The sequence below is a fragment of the Dromiciops gliroides genome, chromosome 1 (assembly GCF_019393635.1).
Source record: "Dromiciops gliroides isolate mDroGli1 chromosome 1, mDroGli1.pri, whole genome shotgun sequence".
Classification (NCBI taxonomy): Eukaryota; Metazoa; Chordata; class Mammalia; order Microbiotheria; family Microbiotheriidae; genus Dromiciops; species Dromiciops gliroides.
Window position 1 is genome coordinate 588,881,512 of NC_057861.1, and position 20,469 is coordinate 588,901,980.

General features: G+C 38.0%; 1 pseudogene; it reads right to left on the reverse strand.

Annotated features, from left to right (window-relative positions):
* Positions 1-1,332: 1,332 nt before the first annotated feature.
* Positions 1,333-20,469, reverse strand: part of LOC122752308 — a 43,229-nt pseudogene continuing 24,092 nt past the window's right edge.

The following is a 20,469-nucleotide window of genomic DNA, read 5'->3' on the forward strand; positions in this document are numbered from 1 at the left end:
TGCTCTGATTTTTCTCTTATAACATGACTAATGCAGAAATATGATTAATGTTATTATGTGTGTGTGTGTGTGTGTGTGTATATATATATATACACACACACACACATAAGGGGAGAGAGGGATAAAAATATGAAATTGGAAAGCTTATATAAACAAAAGTTGAGAACTATCTTTACATGTAATGGGAAAAAAATAAAATACTTTATTAATTAAAAAAAATGAATGTTATAAAATCACATTGCACCCATATTCTGTCATCTTGTGAAATTCTCTTCATTGTTTTCCCATAAACCAAGCCAAAGGACATCACCTTGGACACCTAATAATGGTAGGATTAGAAGAATTAAGGGCAAGAGGGAAGGCTGAAAGGAAATGCATGAATCAGAGGCATAAGCTTAAATTTCACCTCCCTTAATAAACAGTTAAATTTTACAATTAACAAATAGCCTATTGCCTAGATTTGTAGATCTTGGACTTTGTGATTCTTAGAAGAGAAATGCTAGGTAGAAACAAGATGATATGTTATCACTTTTATGATTCCCCCCCAAATAATAATTTTTTTTTCTGAATGGAAACTGTGAAAGTAATGAATGTATCAAAATTAAAATAACATCAAACCAAACAGTAATCTCCTGGAAGATTTAAATAGTTCATTACCTTCACCAGTCCTTCAAATGCAAAATGGCTTTTCTATGCATTTATTTAAAGCAATACTATCCTCCAAACACTTTGCTTTACCTTTCTCTTGTCCTGCAGTCATATTTTAGCCTGATGCTCCATCTTCTGGAGAAGAAACAACATGTAGCATTTCTACAATATGTTGATTAACATTCAAAATCTCTCTCTGGATCTGTCAAACACTTTATTTCAATGTCTCATGGTGAGTTTATTTTGCCCTGTTGGAAATTATTTCACTTCTCTTGGGGTGTTGCTTATTTTCTCTCTCAAAGTTTCCCTTCTTTGTTTTTCTTTCTAGCAAATTGATTCCATTTTTCATTAATTCTGTTTCCCTACCCTTCAAGTTATCTCTCTTCTTTTCTATCTTCTACTCCCTGAACTTGGCTATGAATGGTCTGTTCCTCCAGGAGGCAATGATCTGTTACCCAACAAGGCCAGTCAGCTACAATGTTCCTCTGTGAGGAAACTCTACATCCTGGAGGAGGGCAGTCACAATTCTTGGACCCAGAATATCCAAGCTTGGAGTATCTTCCCTCTCCTAAAACCTTGGCTCTTATGTCTCAGTAGACAAGGCAGATAAGGGCCAGGTTAAGTTTTCTCTAAACACCCCCACTTTGACTGCATCTTCTATATGAACCACAGGGTGATAAAGCATTAGCAAGCTGCCTGGCCCTTTGGGGAGGAGGAGACAGGGAAGGAGGCCAGGCACACCATCATCAGGTAGTCCTGTAGGAGTTCAGAGGCTGTGGTGCTCAGCTCACTCTCGTTGACTGTTCTGCTATGAGGAGATGGCTGTGTGAAGGAAGAAGATGAGATGCCACCTGTATCCAGCAATTTTGAAAACAAGAAAGAACCACTTTCATAGGCTTCTTTCATGTCCACTTTTGTAGAAGAATCATCACTGGGGGACAGTTGGTGGGTGGGTGTAGAGGCCCCATCAAATATGGCTCAATCTAAGAAGTATATGGTGGACTCTGTGTAAACAATTTGGAAGACTTGGCTGAGCATGGAGCAGAGTTCTCCTGCAGCCACTTTCTTCTCTGTAGCCAGGATTACCAAGCAGCATGCTTCAACAGGTACCATTCCACTTTCAGACAGGGAGCCTGAAGTGAGGGTTTTGGGGCTTTCTGCACACAGGCTGTGGCTGGGGGAGATTCCAGAGTCCTGAGCTGTTTTCAGCACCACTAGGTGAGACTAGTCATCCTGGATGTAGGAAACTGCTGCAATATCATGGATGGGAACCCTGAGTATGATGTCTTCTCCATCTCTCCACACCAGGGAGACTGATCACAGCATCATGTTCCTGGGTCAAGCAAATGCTCAGGTAGCTGATGAGCCCTCTTTGCATTATCTATGAAATGCAGAATTTCAGTACTACTGGAATTAAATACACTTCTAACTGAGGAAACTACATTTTGGAGCTATAACTACCCAAATTAACTGGCTAATTTCCCAATTAATTTTGCATTGGATATTTTACTGTATTACTTTTAGGTTAGGTTAGGTTAATGTTAAGGTTAGGATAATGAATCCTATGAAATGGTCACATTATTTGAATTCTCTCTGTAAATTTCCATTGGGCCAGAACCAATTGCCATATTTTACATAATTACAACTTTGAATAGTGTGAATTATAACACTTGTGACTACTTTATGGGATTTGTTATTTGTATTAACCAGGCCTAGCTATGCTGAAGTACAAGGCTAGGCAAACTGAAGTTCTCCTCTAGGACAATGAAATTTAGAGGTTCCTGACAGGACTTACCTTTTTTAAACAGCTGGAAAGAAATCATTTTAGTGCATGAATAATTGTTGTTGTTTATCCTTCATTCTCAAAAAGGACCATTACATCAGGAGGTGACTTATAGTGAATTGGATTTAAGGGAGGGAGGGCTATGCAAAGTCACCAACCTCACTTTCTCCTCCAGAGCCATCTGGGTCCAGTGACAGGATATACATCAGGATGACTGGAGATGGCCCTGGATGTTTGAGGCAATCTGGGTTAAGTGACTTGCCCAGGGTCACACAGCTAGTAAGTGTCAAGTGTCTGAGACCAGATTTGAACTCGGGTCCTCCTTACTCCACTGTGCCACCTAGCAGCTCCACATGAATTATTAGTTAAAATGGGAAGCTACCCAAAGAACTGGAAACAAAGTGCTGTTTGTCCTTTGTTTTTGAAAAGGACCAATGGTGACCAAAAGGACCAACAGGACCAATCCACTCATTAGTGGATTGGATTTAAGTGAGGCAGAGTTGCTTAAAGTCATCGGATGCTCTCTTTATTCGAGTCATCAAAGTCCAGTGGCAAGAGAAAAATCAGGATGACTGGTAATGACCTAGGATGCAGTGGATAATTTTGGTGTCTTCAGTGTCTGACCAAATTCTAAGCTCTACAGATCCTAATTCAGCTGCCTTTGTGGTGAGGAACAAATTGTTCTCATCTGTCCATTGTGCCAGGGGGTAAACACCCCTCTAACTCACTAATGAGTAGGAGGCCATTGGTTACCCTAAACGTGGTTTAACCTGTTTGCTGAGATGGTTTGCCCAGTTGTGGCTGCTGCATTTGCTACAGTTTCTTGGAGTCACAGGTGAGAGTTGAGTGCTAGGTGGACACCAAATGTGAATGAGTAGTTTTGAAAAGGGGTTGACAGGCCCTAAAACCAAAGATGCTACTCCTCCTTGAACACTCTATTCACCCCATGGAAACAAAGTAGATGCCCAACAACTGACAAATTGATATACAAGTTGGGGTTCATTACAGCATTGTAAGAAACAATAAATATGAAGAATTCAGAGAAATGTAGAAAGACATATTAATGTAGAGTCCTGGAAGCAGGTATAAAAAATACATAATAACAATAATGTGAATGGAAATAACAACAAAAATACAGCTAAAGATATATAATTTTAATGACCAAATTTGGTTTTGGAGAAAATTTGAGAAAACGCACTTCCCTCCCATCTTTGCAGAGGTGGGGGACCTTGTTTGTGATTTATTGCATAGATCATTAGATAAAATTGATGTGTTGGCACAGCACCTAGCACAAAATAAATGCTTAATAAATGTCTATAGATTGCCTGGTTTTTGCTGAATAGCATGCTTTCCTCCCTTTCCTTTTTAAATCTTGTTTGTAAAAACCATATTTTTGGATAGGGGAGTTAGAAATTTTGAGATGAAGATGATATAAAAACCATTGATATAAATAAAAATAAGATAAAAACAAATACTAGTCATTCCATAATTTAAAAAAAGAATAGAAAACTATCACACGACATACTTCCCCTCTACCCCCTTACCCAGGTTCTATAACTCCAGGTATGTCTTCATTCAACTGGATTCTTCTTAAGAATTTGATATGAGGGTATGTTTCCTACTGTTTGCTCTGGGATATTTTGTGAAATTTACCCAGCATTCCAAAACTGTTTATCATGGTTCTTGGCAGGGCTGAAAGAGACCTTTTAACTATTAGTACTATGAAGAAAGTTAAAACAAAGGTTAACCTGAAAAACTCTTGATCAAAGCTGAAAGTAAACACAGAAAAAAGAATAGTATTATAATTTTCCACTGCTCCCATGTCAGCGTGCCACAACCTCTGAGTAAAGATTCTGAGATCTCAGAAACATATATGTCTATAAGGAAAGGAAAGCACTCAGAAGGTGTTGTCAAGGACACTGATATCTCTGTGTTTGTGCTACAGGGTCATTCTCCTCTAGCCCTCTGCCTTAAAGATTTATAGGAGCTTATAGCCCAGTGATATATTTCACAGATACATGGTCAGTTAGGTGACCCAGTGGATAAGGTGCTGAATCTGGAGTTAGGAAGACCTGAGTTCAAATCCTGCCTCAGATACTTACTAGTGTAATGATTGGAATGACGCCACCTGCTGGAGACTTACTGTAGAAGAGTTCTGCCCATGAAGCGAAGGTCTTTGAGGGCAAGACCAGGAGTCAGGAAGTGACGCGGGCGGGCTCTTTCCTTTGGACTCTGGTGGAGAGCGGAGCTAGAAATGTGCTCTCCCTTTAATAGATAGGAATCTAGGCCTTTTTCTCTCTCTTTACCAAATTCTTATTCTCCTTAATAAATGCTTAAAAGTCTAACTCTTGCTAAAGCTTATAATTTATTGGCGACCACTCATTAGATATTTTAGACAGTTTAGCTAGAATTTTAGCCCTTAACAGATGGCTGACCACGAAGAGGAAAGCTAAACCTCAGTCTTCTGATCTTCTGGTTGGGTAAGAAATTTCCCCTACGCTCTCCCTTTAACTGCTAAGTACTGGCGCACTGGCTGTGTTTTCCCTTTAAATTTTTTCGAATGGACCTTTTAAACTCCCTAATTACCCTATTTTTGATTTTAGTCTGTTTAACCAGACAAATGGGAGATAAGATCATGTTAATGCTTTGTTTTTGTGGATTTTCTATTTTTCTTTTTATTTTTGTTAAAAGAGCCAGCAACTTACTCACACAAGGAAATATCTCTCCCTCTCCCAACCATGCTTTTTCAGAGAAACCTGAAGAGATTCCCGCAGCTTTTCCCAGTTCCAACACTAATTGTTGCTCTAATTTTGCATGCCTGGAGGCAATGACCCACCCTCTTGAAGCTTTTAATCCCCTAGCACCTAGAGGCAAAGTGGGGGAAGAAGAATCCAGGCCTGAGTTCAAAATCAAGTCTGATTCAAATTGCTCTGGTCCCTCCCCTCCTCTCCAGACCCCACCCTCTACTCCCCCCATGGCCAAGCCCATTGCTTCCCCTGCCCGGGAAGTCCAGAGATCTAATGCGCATGCTCAACTTTCTCTAACTACATTTGCAGCTTCAGGCTCAGCCCTTCTCCAGCCTGGCTGTGCTTCTGAGACAACCTTAGAAAACCCTTTAAATTCCAGATATGCTCGTTTTGTTCATAATTTTGCTAACCTGCTTTTGTCTTTCATCAGTAATCTTATAAAGCATTTGTATGGTGAAAAGACTGACAGACAATATAGAGGGGTTAAAGAAGAAAAACTTAAGCTGAATAAGAATGACAATCATCAACATAGTTCAAGACTCTGCTTCTTTTGGCATGGAAGGGTATATATTGTACAGAAATGTAGAAGTAAGCAGCAAGGTATTGATATGAGTATTGGGGATTTTAGATATCGGAATCAAAAGTGTTCTAACTTTACTCAGAGTATTAATGTCAGTTCAGAGGTTACATAGGATTTCTATGCCATTACATATACATTTTGAAATTAATGGTATGGGTTTATTTTTATAGAGATTTTCATGCTTTTGAGATTGTGTCTTATACTTAGTTTTTAAAACAAGGAGAATATTTGTAACAGCTTTTTATAGTCATGTGATCAAGTTTATATTTTGTAATACTCTTATTAATATTAAGTTCATATTCATTTAGATTTCCCTATTTTGAATTTCATTGTCTTTTATTATTCCACGTGTATTTTCTTCTATTCATTCATCTATCTAATTTTGAAACATGGTTTTGATTTCATAATACAATGTTAATTCTAGGAGTATTGTGCTCCCATATTCTGAGTTGTTTGTTTTTGTTATTTTTTTTTCCTCAACTGATTATTTGATCAAACTCTTTAAAGCATTTCCCTGGCAAATTGGTTGCCATGGCAAGTGTAAATTGATTCTAGAAGTATTATTTTTGATAAGCATATTCCAAAAAAAAAAAAAAAGAGGGGAACATTTGTAAAAGTTTTCTTTTTTCAAAAAAAAAGTTTTCTTTGAGATTCTGTTGTGCTTTAACTTGTATTTAAATATGTTCTGATTTTTCACAAAAGTGATTGTATACTAAGTAAAAAAAAAGGGGTATTATTTGAAATTGTTGCATAATTATATATTATATTTTGAGTCAAGATGTATTCACATTTTTTGCAATCATTTATTATCCTCAATTTTAAATCCATATGAGACTTGGATTATGGGAACTTATCATTTAAGACATTAATTGCCTTTATTCTGAGTTATCAGATGCCAGTTGGCCAAGGTGCCATCCAATTACAAGAGGAATACATGCAAGAGCAGACACTGAACTGTCACAAGAGGGGAGAAATGCATAAAGTCAAGGTATGGCCGAGGGAACGGCTTTTGACAAATGTTGAGGTTGGATTCTCTTGGTTTAATATTTTATTCTCTTTTTCCCCACAATACTGTACAGATGGCTGGAAGTATTGATCCCACCCATCTCACTTCTACACCTGGCTTCTATGCTCCCTCCTATATGCCTGATGCCATGGACATCTGAATCCCATGCATCTGATTAAGTCTGACTCAGTTTCCTCCAATATGTTTGGTGGCATGGACATGTATTCCATCCACCTATTTTAAGCCTGGCATACTGCATGGACAGTATATATTGCTCAAGTGTGGGAATGCTCAAATCCCATCATTTCTCTGTTCTTTTATGGTAACCCCCATAATTATCTCAGATGTCATGATAAATAACAGTGTTGAATTTGGCCTTGACATCTGTTACCAATTATATTAGATTTGTAATTTCTCATAATGGCATGAGGATAATTAGGCAGATGATGCAAAAAGTGATGAAACAAAGATAAAAATTATTTTTAAAAATTAATATTGCAGCAATTGTCTTCTCAATTACCCTCCAAAAGGGGGGACTATAGTAATATATAATTTTAAAGAATGTTTCAATTTTTGTTTTATTATATGTTTCATGTGTAACAACTAAGATTATGAATTCCCTTAGACATGTTTTTGAGAACTTTCATTGTTTGATTTGATTATTGACAAAGCTATTTTAAAGTTGTGTTAAGCTCAATTTTGTAGGAAATTTCCTGGCTGATTACCAGCATCCACACATCAACCCCTGAAAAGACTTCCATTCCATGACTACACCTAGAGGACATCTAAGAAAAGACTTTTAGAGACTTTAAATGAACAGTTTTGATTTGTTGTTTTTGTTGTTTTTTTCTCTTTGTTATAATATACACCATCTGTAACATGTATTCTCTTCAGAGGCCCTCCCTTTGCAAGACCAATGTCAAAGCGTCAGTTCATGAGGACAAAAAAATCGCCCCTCTGGACAAAACTTTCCTCTCTTCCTTTTCTATATTGTTGTTCACATATTATTAGTTAGCAATAGTTATTATATTGTTTTTACTGTTCCGTCAAGGAAACATTTTGTTTTTTGAGGAACAACAGGGGGGACTGTAACGATTGGAATGACGCCACCTGCTGGAGACTTACTGTAGAAGAGTTCTGCCCATGAAGCGAAGGTCTTTGAGGGCAAGACCAGGAGTCAGGAAGTGACGTGGGCGAGTGGGAGGAGGAAGGAAGAGACTGGCGCTCAGTCTCGGGCTCTTTCCTTTGGACTCTGGTGGAGAGCGGAGCTAGAAATGCGCTCTCCCTTTAATAGATAGGAATCTAGGCCTTTTTCTCTCTCTTTACCAAATTCTTATTCTCCTTAATAAATGCTTAAAAGTCTAACTCTTGCTAAAGCTTATAATTTATTGGCGACCACTCATTAGATATTTTAGACAGTTTAGCTAGAATTTTAGCCCTTAACACTAGCTTTGTGATCCTGGGTAAGTAACTTAGCCTTTGTTTGCCTTGGTTTCCTCATTCATAAAATGGGCACAATAATAGCACCAACTATGCAGAGTTGTGAGAATCAAATGAGATAAGATATATCAAGTTTTGAAAATCTTGAAGCACAATATAGTTATAATAATAATTATTATTATTATTAAATTATAATTTAATATACTAGCTTCACAAACCTGGGCAAATCACTTAACCTTGTTTGCCTCCATTTCCTCATCTTTAAAATGAGCTGGAGAAGGAAAAAGAAAACCACTTTAGTATCTCTGACAAGAAAAACCCAAATGGGGTCACAAAGAGTCAGACACAAATAAAATGGCTGAACAACAAGATTAAATTATACACAATACTTTCCTAGGAAACCTACAACATAGGGGAAAACATACAAACATACAGGAAAACTATTCAAGTGACCAGACTCCTGGCCATACTACTCTGCTATGAATAGGTTTCCCCTAGCTCTCTCACTTTTCCTTTTCTATTGGTAATGGCTGCTCCTCTCTTGATTTCATACATTGTGGGCCCTGCCCAATTAATTGTGGCAACACTATAAATGTAATGGAGAGAGCGATGCACTTGGAGACAGAAGAACTGGGTTTGAGTTCTGCCTGTGCCAATGATCAGCCATTTGTTCTCACATAAATCAATTTCTCTAACACTTAATTTACTCTCCTATAAAAGAGGTAGGATACTGGGGCAGCTAGGTGGCACAGTGGTTAAAGCACCGGCCCTGGATTCAGGAGTACCTGAGTTCAAATCCAGCCTCAGACACTTGACACTTACTAGCTGTGTGACCCTGGGCAAGTCACTTAACCCCCATTGCCTTCAAAAAACAAAAACAAACAAAAACCAAAAGAGGTAGGATACCAACCTCACAATGTTGGTGTGAATATCATTGTTGTTCATCCTTAATTTCAAAGAGGACAAATGACATCTGTGAGTAATGTCCTGAGGAGTGTGAGTTGGATTTAAGTGAGGCAGAGCTATGCAAAGTCATCAGCCTCACTCTCTGTTCCAGATTCATCAAAGTCTAGTGTCAAGACAAAAGTCAAGACAACTGGTGATGGCCTTGGATGCAGTGGATGACCTTGGCATCTTCAGCCAAGTTCAACCAATCTTCTGACCAAGTTCTGCACTGCCCGCTTCATCTGCCTTCATAGCCAGGAACAAATCATTCTCATTTGCTCATTCTGCCAAGGGAAGTCTTAACATGCTTGGAGTAGACACCCCCCTAATTCACCAACAAGTTTGAGGCCCATAGGTTACCCTCAACCTGGTTTAGCCCATCTACTGAGAGAGTTTACTGGGGTATAGTCACTTCATATGCTACAGTTTCTTGGATCCACAGCTAAGAGTTGGTTGAAAAGTGGACACCAAAGGTGGATGAGCAGCCCTGAAAAAAAATTAGACAGGTCCTCACACCAGAGGTGCTAGTCCTCCTTGAATACACCCCAAACCCCACTCCTATGAGTACCAATGAGATTATGTATGTGGAAGCTCTTTGTAAATCATGGGAGCAGATCTTGACTTTAAAAGTCACAAAATAGGCTGAAATATGTGTAGGAAACAGAAAAGAACCCTTACCATAGAGAACTTCTATGGTGACAGGGAAGACCAAAACACAAACTCAGATGAGGACAACACTGTCAAAATACCTACATGTGAAGCTTCAAAGGGGAAGATGAATTGGTCTCAAGACCAAAAAGCCTGCTTGGAAGAGCTCAAAAAGGATTTTAAGAATCAAATAAGAGAGGTAGAAGAAAAAATGGGAAAATAAATGAGAGAAATAGTTATGCAAGAAAATTATGGAAAAAGCATCAACATCTTGGAAAAGAAAGCACACAAACTGGCTGAAGAAAACCATTCCTTAAAAAATATAATTGACCAAATGAAGGAAAAATCTACTGAAGAAAACAACTCTTTAAAAAGTAGAACTGGCCAAATGGAAAGGGAGGTACAAAAGCTTACTGAAGAAAATAATGTCTTAAAATTAGAATCTGGAAAGTGGAAGCTCATGACTCTATGAGACATCAGGAATTACTCAAACAGAATCAAAAGAATGAAAAAAGAAGAAAATGTGAAATACCTCATTGGAAAGACAACTGACCTGGAAAATAGATCCAGGAGAAATAATTTAAGAATTATTGGACTATCTAAAAGCCATGATAAAGAAAAAGTCTAGACATCATATTCCAGGAAATTATCAAGGAGAAATTCCCTGATATCCTAGAATCAGAAGATAAAATGTTCATTGAAAGAATCCACTGATCACCTCCTGAAAGACATCCCAAAATGAAAACTCCAAGGACTATTGCAGCAAATTTCCAGAATTATCAGGTGATGAAGAAAATACTTTAAGTAGCCCAAAAGAAACAATTTAAATATCATGGAGCCAAAGTCAGAATGATACAGCACCTGACAGCTTAAATGTTAAAAGATCAGAGGACTTGGAATATGATATTCTGGAAGGCAAAGGAGCTTGAACTGTAACCAATAATCAACTACCCAGCAAAATTGAGCATTATCTTTAAGGGGAAAAGATGGACTTTCAAGTTTTCCTGATGAAAAGACCAGAACTGAACAGAAAATTCGATCTTCAAATACAAGACTCAAGAGAAGTATAAAAAAGTAAACAGGGAAAAATATGTTATTCAATGATGTTAAACTGTTTACAACCCTACCTGGGAAGATAATACTTGTAACTCTTAAGAACTGTGTCTCTATTTGGGCAGATAGAAGGAGTATACATAGAGGCTATAGGCATAAGGTGATTTTGATGTGATGATATAAAAGAAATTAAGGGGCAAAAACCCAAAGATTATACTGGAAGAAGATGAGAATGAAGGTGGAATGGGGTAAATTACATCATGTGAAGAGGCACAAAAGACCTGTTACAATAGAGGGAAAGAAGGGAGGGGTGAGCATTGTTTCAACCTTACTCTCATTGGATTTGGTTCACAGAGAGAATAACACATACAGTCATTTGGATAAAGAAATTTAAGTAGAAGGAAAGGGGGGCACTGATAGAAGGGAGAGCAGAAGTAGGAGAGGAAAGGAGAAAGAAAAGGGAGGGGGCTGATAAAAGAAAGGGAAGATTGAGGGATGCAGTGATCAGAAGCAAAACACTGGTAAGGAGGAACAGTGTGAAAGGAGAGAGAAAAGTATAAACAAGGGGGAAAATAGGATGGAGGGAAATACAAAGTTAATAATCATAAATATGAATATGAATGGGATGAACTCTCCCATAAAACATAAATCATGGAGGACCATGTCCATATTAAAAGTTGTTGTTTGTGATTATTAAAATATTCGATTTATTGCTATGAGTAGGAATATTAAATTTGGATGTTCTTTGTTGCAATGTATTAATGTTCATTCAAACATACATTTTGCACCTGGATAACCCATTTTCAACATAATTTGACATTTTCCTTATAGCATATGGACTTTACTCACCCACTATTGGCACAATCCAAATAATGACTTATTTTTATGGAGGGCAGTGGTGGTGCCAGCATTCTGCTGTCCTATATGTTCAACTTTGTGGTCAGTGTCATCCATTTGTGAGAAAGAAGTGTAGAGTCATTAGTGCTATCTTTATTCAGGAAGACTTTTGTTTCATTTTCCTGAAAGAAGCTAATTATCAGATTAGAACATTGAGATGAAGCTAATAGGATGTAATTGAATTTGAAGAAATATGTCTTGCATTTGGATCCAAAATATCAATTTTGCAAGTAAAAATGATGGATAGGAAACAGGAGTTAGTCTAAAGAAATTTTATAGGTTTTGCAGACTGCAAGTTCCATATGAATTAACAGTGTGATATGACCACTAAGGAAGTCAATGTGATCTTAAATGCCCATTAAGAAAGATCTAGTGTTCAAAACTAAGGAGGTTATGCTTCTGTCAGACTACATCTCAAGAACTGTTTTTCAGTTCTGGGGGTCCCATTTTTTTTGTTTGTTTTTTTGTTTTGTTTTGTGGGGCAATGAGGGTTAAGTGACTTGCCCAGGGTCACACAGCCAGTGTCAATGTCTGAGGCTGGATTTGAACTCAGGTCCTCCTGAATCCAAGGCCAGTGCGCCACCTAGCTTCCCCTCTAGGGGTCCCATTTTAAGGAAGGGCATTGATAAGCTTGATAATATTCAGAGAAGGTCTAACTTCAGAAGTAGAGAGAATTCCCCCTCATAAGAAGTCTTCAACCAAGAGTTGGGTGAATGATCATTAGGTATGTTGAAGAGAAGTTTCTCATTTAAGAATAAAATGGATTATTTTTTCAGAGAAATGCAAATTAAAATAACTCTGAGGCATCACCTTGCACCTATCAGAGTGGTAAATATAACAAAATGGAAAATATTGGATTTTGGAGGGGATGTGGGAAAGCTGGGATACTAATCCACTGTTGGTGAAAAGATCCAACCATTCTGTAAAGCAATTTTGAAACTACACCCAAAGGGCTATAGAATTGTGCATACCCTTTGTTCCAGCAATACCACTGCTAGGTTTATATGCCAAAGACATACCCTAAAAGAGAAAAATGCCTATCTGTACAAAAATAATTATAGCAGCTCTTTTTGTGGTGGTTAAGAATTGGAAATCAAAGGAATACCCATCAATTGGGGAATGGCTAAACAAGCTGTGGTATATGATGGTGACGGAATATTATTGTGCTATAAGAAATGACAAGCAGGATGATTTCAGAAACACCTGGGAAGACTTGTATTAACTGATGTATAGTGAAGTGAGCAGAACCAAGAGAACATTGTGCACAGAGACAGCAACATTGTTTGATGAAGAACTGTGAATAACTTGACTTTTATCAATAATACAATGATCCAAGATAATTCCAAAGGACTATTTTTGTTTTTTTGTTTTTTTTTTTTGCAGGGCAATGGGGGTTAAGTGTCTTGCCCAGGGTCACACAGCTAGTAAGTGTCAAGTGTCTGAGGCCAGATTTGAACTCAGGTACTCCTGAATCCAGGGCCGGTGCTTTTACCCACTGCGCCACCTAGCTGCCCCCTCCAAAGGACTATTGATGAAACATAGTATCCACCTCCAAGAAAAGAACTGATGTTGATGGAACAGACTGAGGCATGTTATTTTTCCCTTTCTTTTAACCAAGTTTTCTTGTACAAAATTACAAATCTGGTACTACTTTGCATAATCATACATGTATAACCCATATTTGGGAGGGGAGAAGGGAGGGAAGGAGGCATAAAAATTGGAACCCAAAACTATAAATAAAAATGTTTATTACATTAAAAAATAATAAAGTGGATGAGATGACCTTGGAGAGTACTTCATTGTGTGATTATGTGATACTGTAAACTTGCAAATTGAGCAATGACCTCAATAATACCAACTCATCCAATATAGTTTTGATCTATGATGACCATTTAGTAGAACTGCACAAGAAACACCTTAAAACTCTCATTTTGGGGGCAGGTAGGTGGTGCAGTGGATAGAGCACCGGCCCTGGAGTCAGGAGTACCTGAGTTCAAATCCGGCCTCAGACACTTAACACTTACTAGCTGTGTGACCCTGGGCAAGTCACTTAACCCCAATTGCCTCACTAAAAAAACCAAACCAAAACAAAACAAAACAAAAACCCTCTCATTTTCTGCATATAGCAAAATTAATCCATACCTTTCAACTCTTATTCTTTTTTTTTTTTTTTAAGTGAGGCAATTGGGGTTAAGTGACTTGCCCAGGGTCACACAGCTAGTAAGTGTTAAGTGTCTGAGGCCGGATTTGAACTCAGGTACTCCTGACTCCAGGGCCGGTGCTCTATCCACTGCACCATCTAGCTGCCCCCAACTCTTATTCTTAAATATACTCAACTGTATACTTAGCTGAGCCATGTAATTTTTCAAGTGCACCTCAATGAAGTTTTACCATAATGAAATAATTGATCCACCCACCCAGATAGGTTTTTCCCCAAAAATCTGAGAGCAAAGGACAAATATAACTTTTTTCTGATGCACAAAAAGCATGTAAACTAGCAAGCAATATAGAAATCTTTCAAGTAGAAAGTGTTAGATATTAAGATCTTTTCATAGCTTCTTATCCCCAAAGAATCAAAATAAAACATAGCAGCAAATCCTTCTTACCTTGCTCCTAGGGTAACCAATATAATAAGGAGTGGTTTTTTAAAGAAGAAATTAAACAATATAGAGCAATTTTCCATTTTTGAATCCTTATCTAGTCTATGTGAAGCATAATTATTTTCATCAGATAGAACTGACTAGTTAATCAGGTCAGAGTGCTGATAGCTAGAGTACCCGTCACATGGAAGAATAGACTTAGTACTTTTCATTTTGGTGCTTATCCAAGGCATTCTTTGCTACTTGTCACTTCTAAGGGAAGAGAAAGACTACAGATAGATTAATAGGTGCCACATAAAAGCTATCCACTGAACCAGGTAAACTGTTAATATTTTATAGTCTTTTGAACTGGGTTGGGAATACAAGAGAAAAATGGAGGTAGTATGGAGTTGGAAGACGAATGAAGCTTGCAAGTAACACATTAATAGGATATGGTTACAGCAATTGAACAAGATCAAAGTTTCCCAAGAGAAACAATTCTCATAGTCCTTTTCGGTAGCAGTGTCTAGCCTATCCGTAACCTTTTGCAGTAATGTTATGCTCTCTAGAAGCACAACAAAATACAGCCCAGGAGCCTTATTTCTACAGTTCAATTCTGATAGAATTTCTCAGAACTCTGTGGGGTGTATATAATGGATTTCACCTTTAAGCTGGAGCTAAGCAGAAAAGAACCTAGATTAGTTATAGCCAGAAACCTAAAACTCTAAAGCACAATTTTTTTCTGTTGATGATTTGCCTTTCCAGGACCACCCTGTTCCAACTGGGGAGCAGGAATAGTATTGTTTCTCCTTTCTTTCCTGACCCTGATGTACTATCTTCTTGAACTTGTTTCCCATTTACTATATCTACTTCCCCTTAGATCCTAAACTCTAAATTTCTGGAAACCTATTCTGACCCCAATTGCTGGTAAGCTGACCCCAACTTCTAATTCTCTGGACCGTACCTCAATTTCAATTAATCTAGTCATAGTAGCTTAGCAAAAAAAAACGACCTAAACCCCTTCAATAAATGAAAAAGCACCAAGCTGACTTAAATGTTGTCAACTCATATGGCCCAATTGAATTATATCCTATGTTATTTTAACACAACAACAACAAAACTCTACCACCAACAAAACCCTAAAACTAAAACAAACCCTAAAAACATATCTAAAAAGATGTGATTTCTGAATCACTGTCAATGACCTTTGAAAAATCTCCAGTGAATGAGAGCAATGTCTTGGAGCTGAAAATAAAGAAATATCTCTATATCTTTCTTTGAAAAGCAAGACAGTGGTTATTTCAAACAAAAGGCTAGTGAACTTGACATTATAGGATGGTGATTCTTGGCAAAAATTCTAGAATATATTATTAAAGGGATAGTAAGAACTTAGAAAGGAAAGATGTACTAACTAGGGCCCCAAATTGGCTCATTAAATACAAGTCCTATCAGACTAATCTAACTTTTTTTGATAGGGTAAAGATTAGTTAATCAGGGGAATGCTCGGTAAATAAAATATATACAGATATCAGTAAGGCCTTGAAACTTCTTTCACAATATCCTCAGGGACAAGATAGGGTCATGTAGAATTAATGATTGTGGGGGCCAAATTTAATATATGAAGACTTAATTGGGTGGTTTGCCTAAATATTGGGGTCCCAGACATAATGAGGGACCTCTAGGTTTAAAGCTCCCTCCCCTCAGAAACTGCCTTTTTAGATACTTCTCCCAGGCCAATAAGAAAGGAGCCTTACAGCCTCTGTTCCACAGATGTTTTATTAGGGAGAATAAAATAAACAGCAAAAGTGAAATTAATAAAATCAAAGACAAGGAAATAGGGAAAAGGAAATATGGAGAATCCTCCTAGCTCTGACCTAAGTCTATTCAAAAGAGAAGAGTACCTTACCACCTGGAGCTTGTAGCTTCAATGGAAAGCACAGTTTACAACCCGGCTTGAGTAACTTGGCTGCTGCTCCTCTTGCTTGTGCCACCGAAAGGGAGGAAGAGGAAAGAAGAGAACGAGCTCTGGAAGAGCCTCAGCCTCCCCTCAGTGAGCATCCCATTTTCCTCCTCGAAAAGGGGAGGTCCTTCAAAAACTGCCTATGGAGAGAGGCTTCTCCTTCTGACATCAGTAGCATGCATAACTTCAGGGTGGGCCAGGTGTGGCCCCTCCCAAATGAGCCAGCCGAATCCTAATAATTTTACCACATGATAGACATAAAAATCAGTTGAATGACCAGACCAAAAATGTGGAATGGTGTCAGCCTAAAGGGAAATACTTCACTGCTGTGCCCTTAGCCTTGCTCTGTTCAACGCTTTTATGAATGCTTTGGAAAAAGGCAAAGATGGCATCATTATTGAGTTTACGGATGGTCCCCAAACTCAACAATTGCAAATTTAGAAAGAATAATAAATCTAGAAAGAATAACAATTATTCTGGGATAACAAATCTGGTAAGATGCCCTATGACAGAATTAGCATTCAAAACACATCAAAAGGCTAGAAAATTAGTCAGAACATATGCTTCTTGGATAATGGATCTATGATGTCATGAAAGTGGCTACTTCCCCAAATGGTATAGATCATAATGTATCTAAGCTTTAGGGATAGCTAGGTAGTGCAGTGGATAGAGCACTGGCTCTGGAGTCAAGAGGACCTGGGGTCAAATCTCACCTCAGACACTAGCTGTGTGACCCTGGGCAAGTTGCTTAACCCCAATTGCTTAAAATGTCTGGGGACATCTCCAGTTATCCTGATATATCTGTCTTTGTCTCTTTCTCTGTTTCTATCTCTATATCTCTATATCTCGTCACTGGATCCAGGTGGCTCTGGAGGAAAGAGTAAGGTTGGTGACCTTGCACAGCCTTCCCTCACTTAAATCCAATTCAGTGTGTGATAAAATAAAGGGATTTGGCAGATACTCAAAGGCTCATGTAGGGATTAATCTAGACTGATTGAATTAAGTGAGAGTGATTGATTTTGCTGATTAGCCTACTTCAAATTAATTAGATTGTAACCACACCTGGCTGGCCCTTAAGGCGGTATTGTTCTCAGAAGCTAAGGACTTTGAAATCAACTTAAGAGGGGGCAGCTAGGTGGTGCAGTGGATAGAGCACCAGCCCTGGAGTCAGGAGGACCTGAGTTCAAATCCGGCCTCAGACACTTACCACTTACTATCTGTGTGACTGTGGGCAAGTCACTTGACCTCAATTGCCTCACTTAAAAAAAAAAAAAAGAAATCACCTCAGGACCACCTTCAAGTCCAGTGAACTAATGGATCTGGATGATGCCTACCAATCAGCTTGAAGCAGTGTGTAATGACCACCTCTGCTCCAGACCTATAAAAGCTTCCACACTCAGTTTGAGAAGAATTCATGGTTGAAACAGGCTCTTGGTGGAGAACTTAAGGAAGAACCAGACCAGGCTGGAACTCTAGGCTAGATAGGTCTTTTCTTAACTCCATGTGTTCTCTTTTTTCTAATACCTAGTATGCTTTAATAAATGCTTAATGCCCAAAGACTGGTGCTAAAGTTTCTAATTTAAGGCGACCACACATTAGATTTTTTAGACATCACATTTAGATTTTTAACATCACAAGTGCAAGTCATGACATCACCCTGATGTCACGGTCCTCTTCAAAAATGAAGGACAAAGAACAACAACAACAACAACAACAACAACAACAACAACAACAACAATCTAAGCTTTGGCATTCTGTGTGACTCTTGTCCATGTCTATCCATAAATCTTTCACAGACCATCTTATAGATCCCTTGACTTTGCACATATCTCAGTGTAGCACTGGGACTGTTCATTGGTAATCCCTTGTTATTGCTACATGATCTACCCTCCTTTAATATTAGGTATATAGCTCTCCAATGATGTCTGTATAAGAAGATGATATAGATAGATAGATAGATATAGATAGATAGATAGATAGATAGATAGATAGATAGATAGATAGATAGATAGATGATAGATAGATAGATAGATAGATAGATAGATAGATAGATAGATAGATAGATAGATAGACAGATAGATCCATATATACAGGGGTGGCTAGGTGGCGCAGTGGATAAAGCACCGACTCTGGTTTCAGGAGTACCTGAGTTCAAATCCGGCCTCAGACACTTGACACTTACTAACTGTGTGACCCTGGGCATGTCACTTAACCCCCATTGCACCACCAAAAAAACCAAAAACAAAACATACATACATACATAAGGAATTAATTGTGATTTGGGGTTTTCATAACCCTATTTTTGCTTCATTATGGTCAGACTGAAAAAATGTAAACTTGAAAAGCCTAAGAGAAGATGGTTGTTGTGTTAAAATAATGGAATTTGGTAGACGCCCAGGGGTTCGACTTGATTGACTTAGTAGTGTTTGAATTGGGTGTGAATGAGGAACTACTAAGTATCCACTTAAAGGTGACTAGATCTTGAATTTAAATTTAGCCAACCCTGAGGAGAGTGTGTTCTCAGGGGCTGTGGACTGCGACATCAACAGGAGACCACTCTCAGCCAATCAACTTGAAAAACCTCCCATTTCTGGGAGGAGGACAGGAAGCAGAAAGCGAAGGCTGGTGGACAGGATCTCTCTCTTTTGGTTCTAGTCATCAGCATGGTGGCAGATTTCCATGTGGGCTCTTAGGAAAGGAAACGTTTCTGTCTCTCTGGCTATACCAGAGATCCAAGTTTTAATGAATCCTTAAAAGCATAAACTCTTGGTTAATTTATCAATGATTTTATCCAGTTTTCCCCAAAACTGAGGGAACAGATTAGAACCCACATTTAGATTTTCAAACAACACCAACAAACAAGAGGAACTCTGACCACAGGGAACATTTATTTAAACTAAGTAACTAGGCCTCCTCTAATAGCTTCCCCACTCCCACATGGATCTGGCCAGATTATAATGGGGACAACCCATGAGGGTGTGCTGAGCCAATTGGAGACTCAACATGGCTAAGAATTGCCCCTCCCCTTCCTGTGGGAATAGTTATAGTTAGAGAGAATTAGAGGAAAATGCAGTTAGGGAGTGTTTCTGAGGAGAGTGTTCTGAGGGAAATAGGGAAGAAAGGCAGACAGTTAGAGGAGCTGCTGGTGTTTGACCTTTGGACAAAAACAGAAGAGACTACACAGCTAATTCTCCTTAGAGCTACAAATTTTAGGTGTTGGTGAGTTTGTGTTTTTTGAGGTAGAGGGAGCTAGCTGGCCTGGAGGCAGGTTCGAGGTGCCTGGGTCCTTTTTACCCCAGAGATTTATACATTGTTTCTAGTTCTATTAATCTCACTTGTGTTTTGAATTTATTCCTATTAATAAGCTTGTTTTGTTTTTGAAAGAGGCTGCTTCTTTTCTTACCCCAATACTATGGCAAGCCGCCCAATTAACTCTTCCCATACTAAATTGGGCCCTTATACACACACACACACACACACACACACACACACACACACACACAGAAATAAAATCACACACTGAGATTTTTTTTAAAATCCTGCATACAAGTCAGGATGGAACGGAAGAGAAAATGAATAGAAAAATCACTTACAATAAAAGAACCTGAAGGTCCTATTGGACAACTTTAATATGAACCAGAAATGTGATTTACCAAGCAAAGGAGTTAATTCAAGAAATATAATGTCTATTAATGTGCAGAAAGAGACAAACATTTTTGGATATGACTGCTATAGGGATTTGTCTTGCTTGGGTATACTTATTTGACACAAGGTTGGGTTATCCCCCTTCTTTTCCATTTTTAATTGGAGAAAGAAAAGGCAGTTAGCAATAGTGAAGTTAAAAAAAAACACCATTGAAACATTTTTTGAAACATGTAGAAAAGAACAGAAGGAAGCTCAGAAAGGAGAATATAGATAAGCAGGATAATTTTTAAAATAAAATATGGAATTTATTATATAATTTTTTGAAAAAACACGCAGTATAAAATGAATTTTCTACAATTTGATATATTATTCTTTTTGTTTTCTGATGTTTATATGTAAATATTCTTTCATTGATACTTAAATTAAAAATCCAAAAAATAAACATAGTGTCTGGAGTAACATTAGACTGTATAATTATACTGAACTCTGGTCAGATACAATCTGGAATATTTTCTTCAGTTTTATGCCTTACATTTCA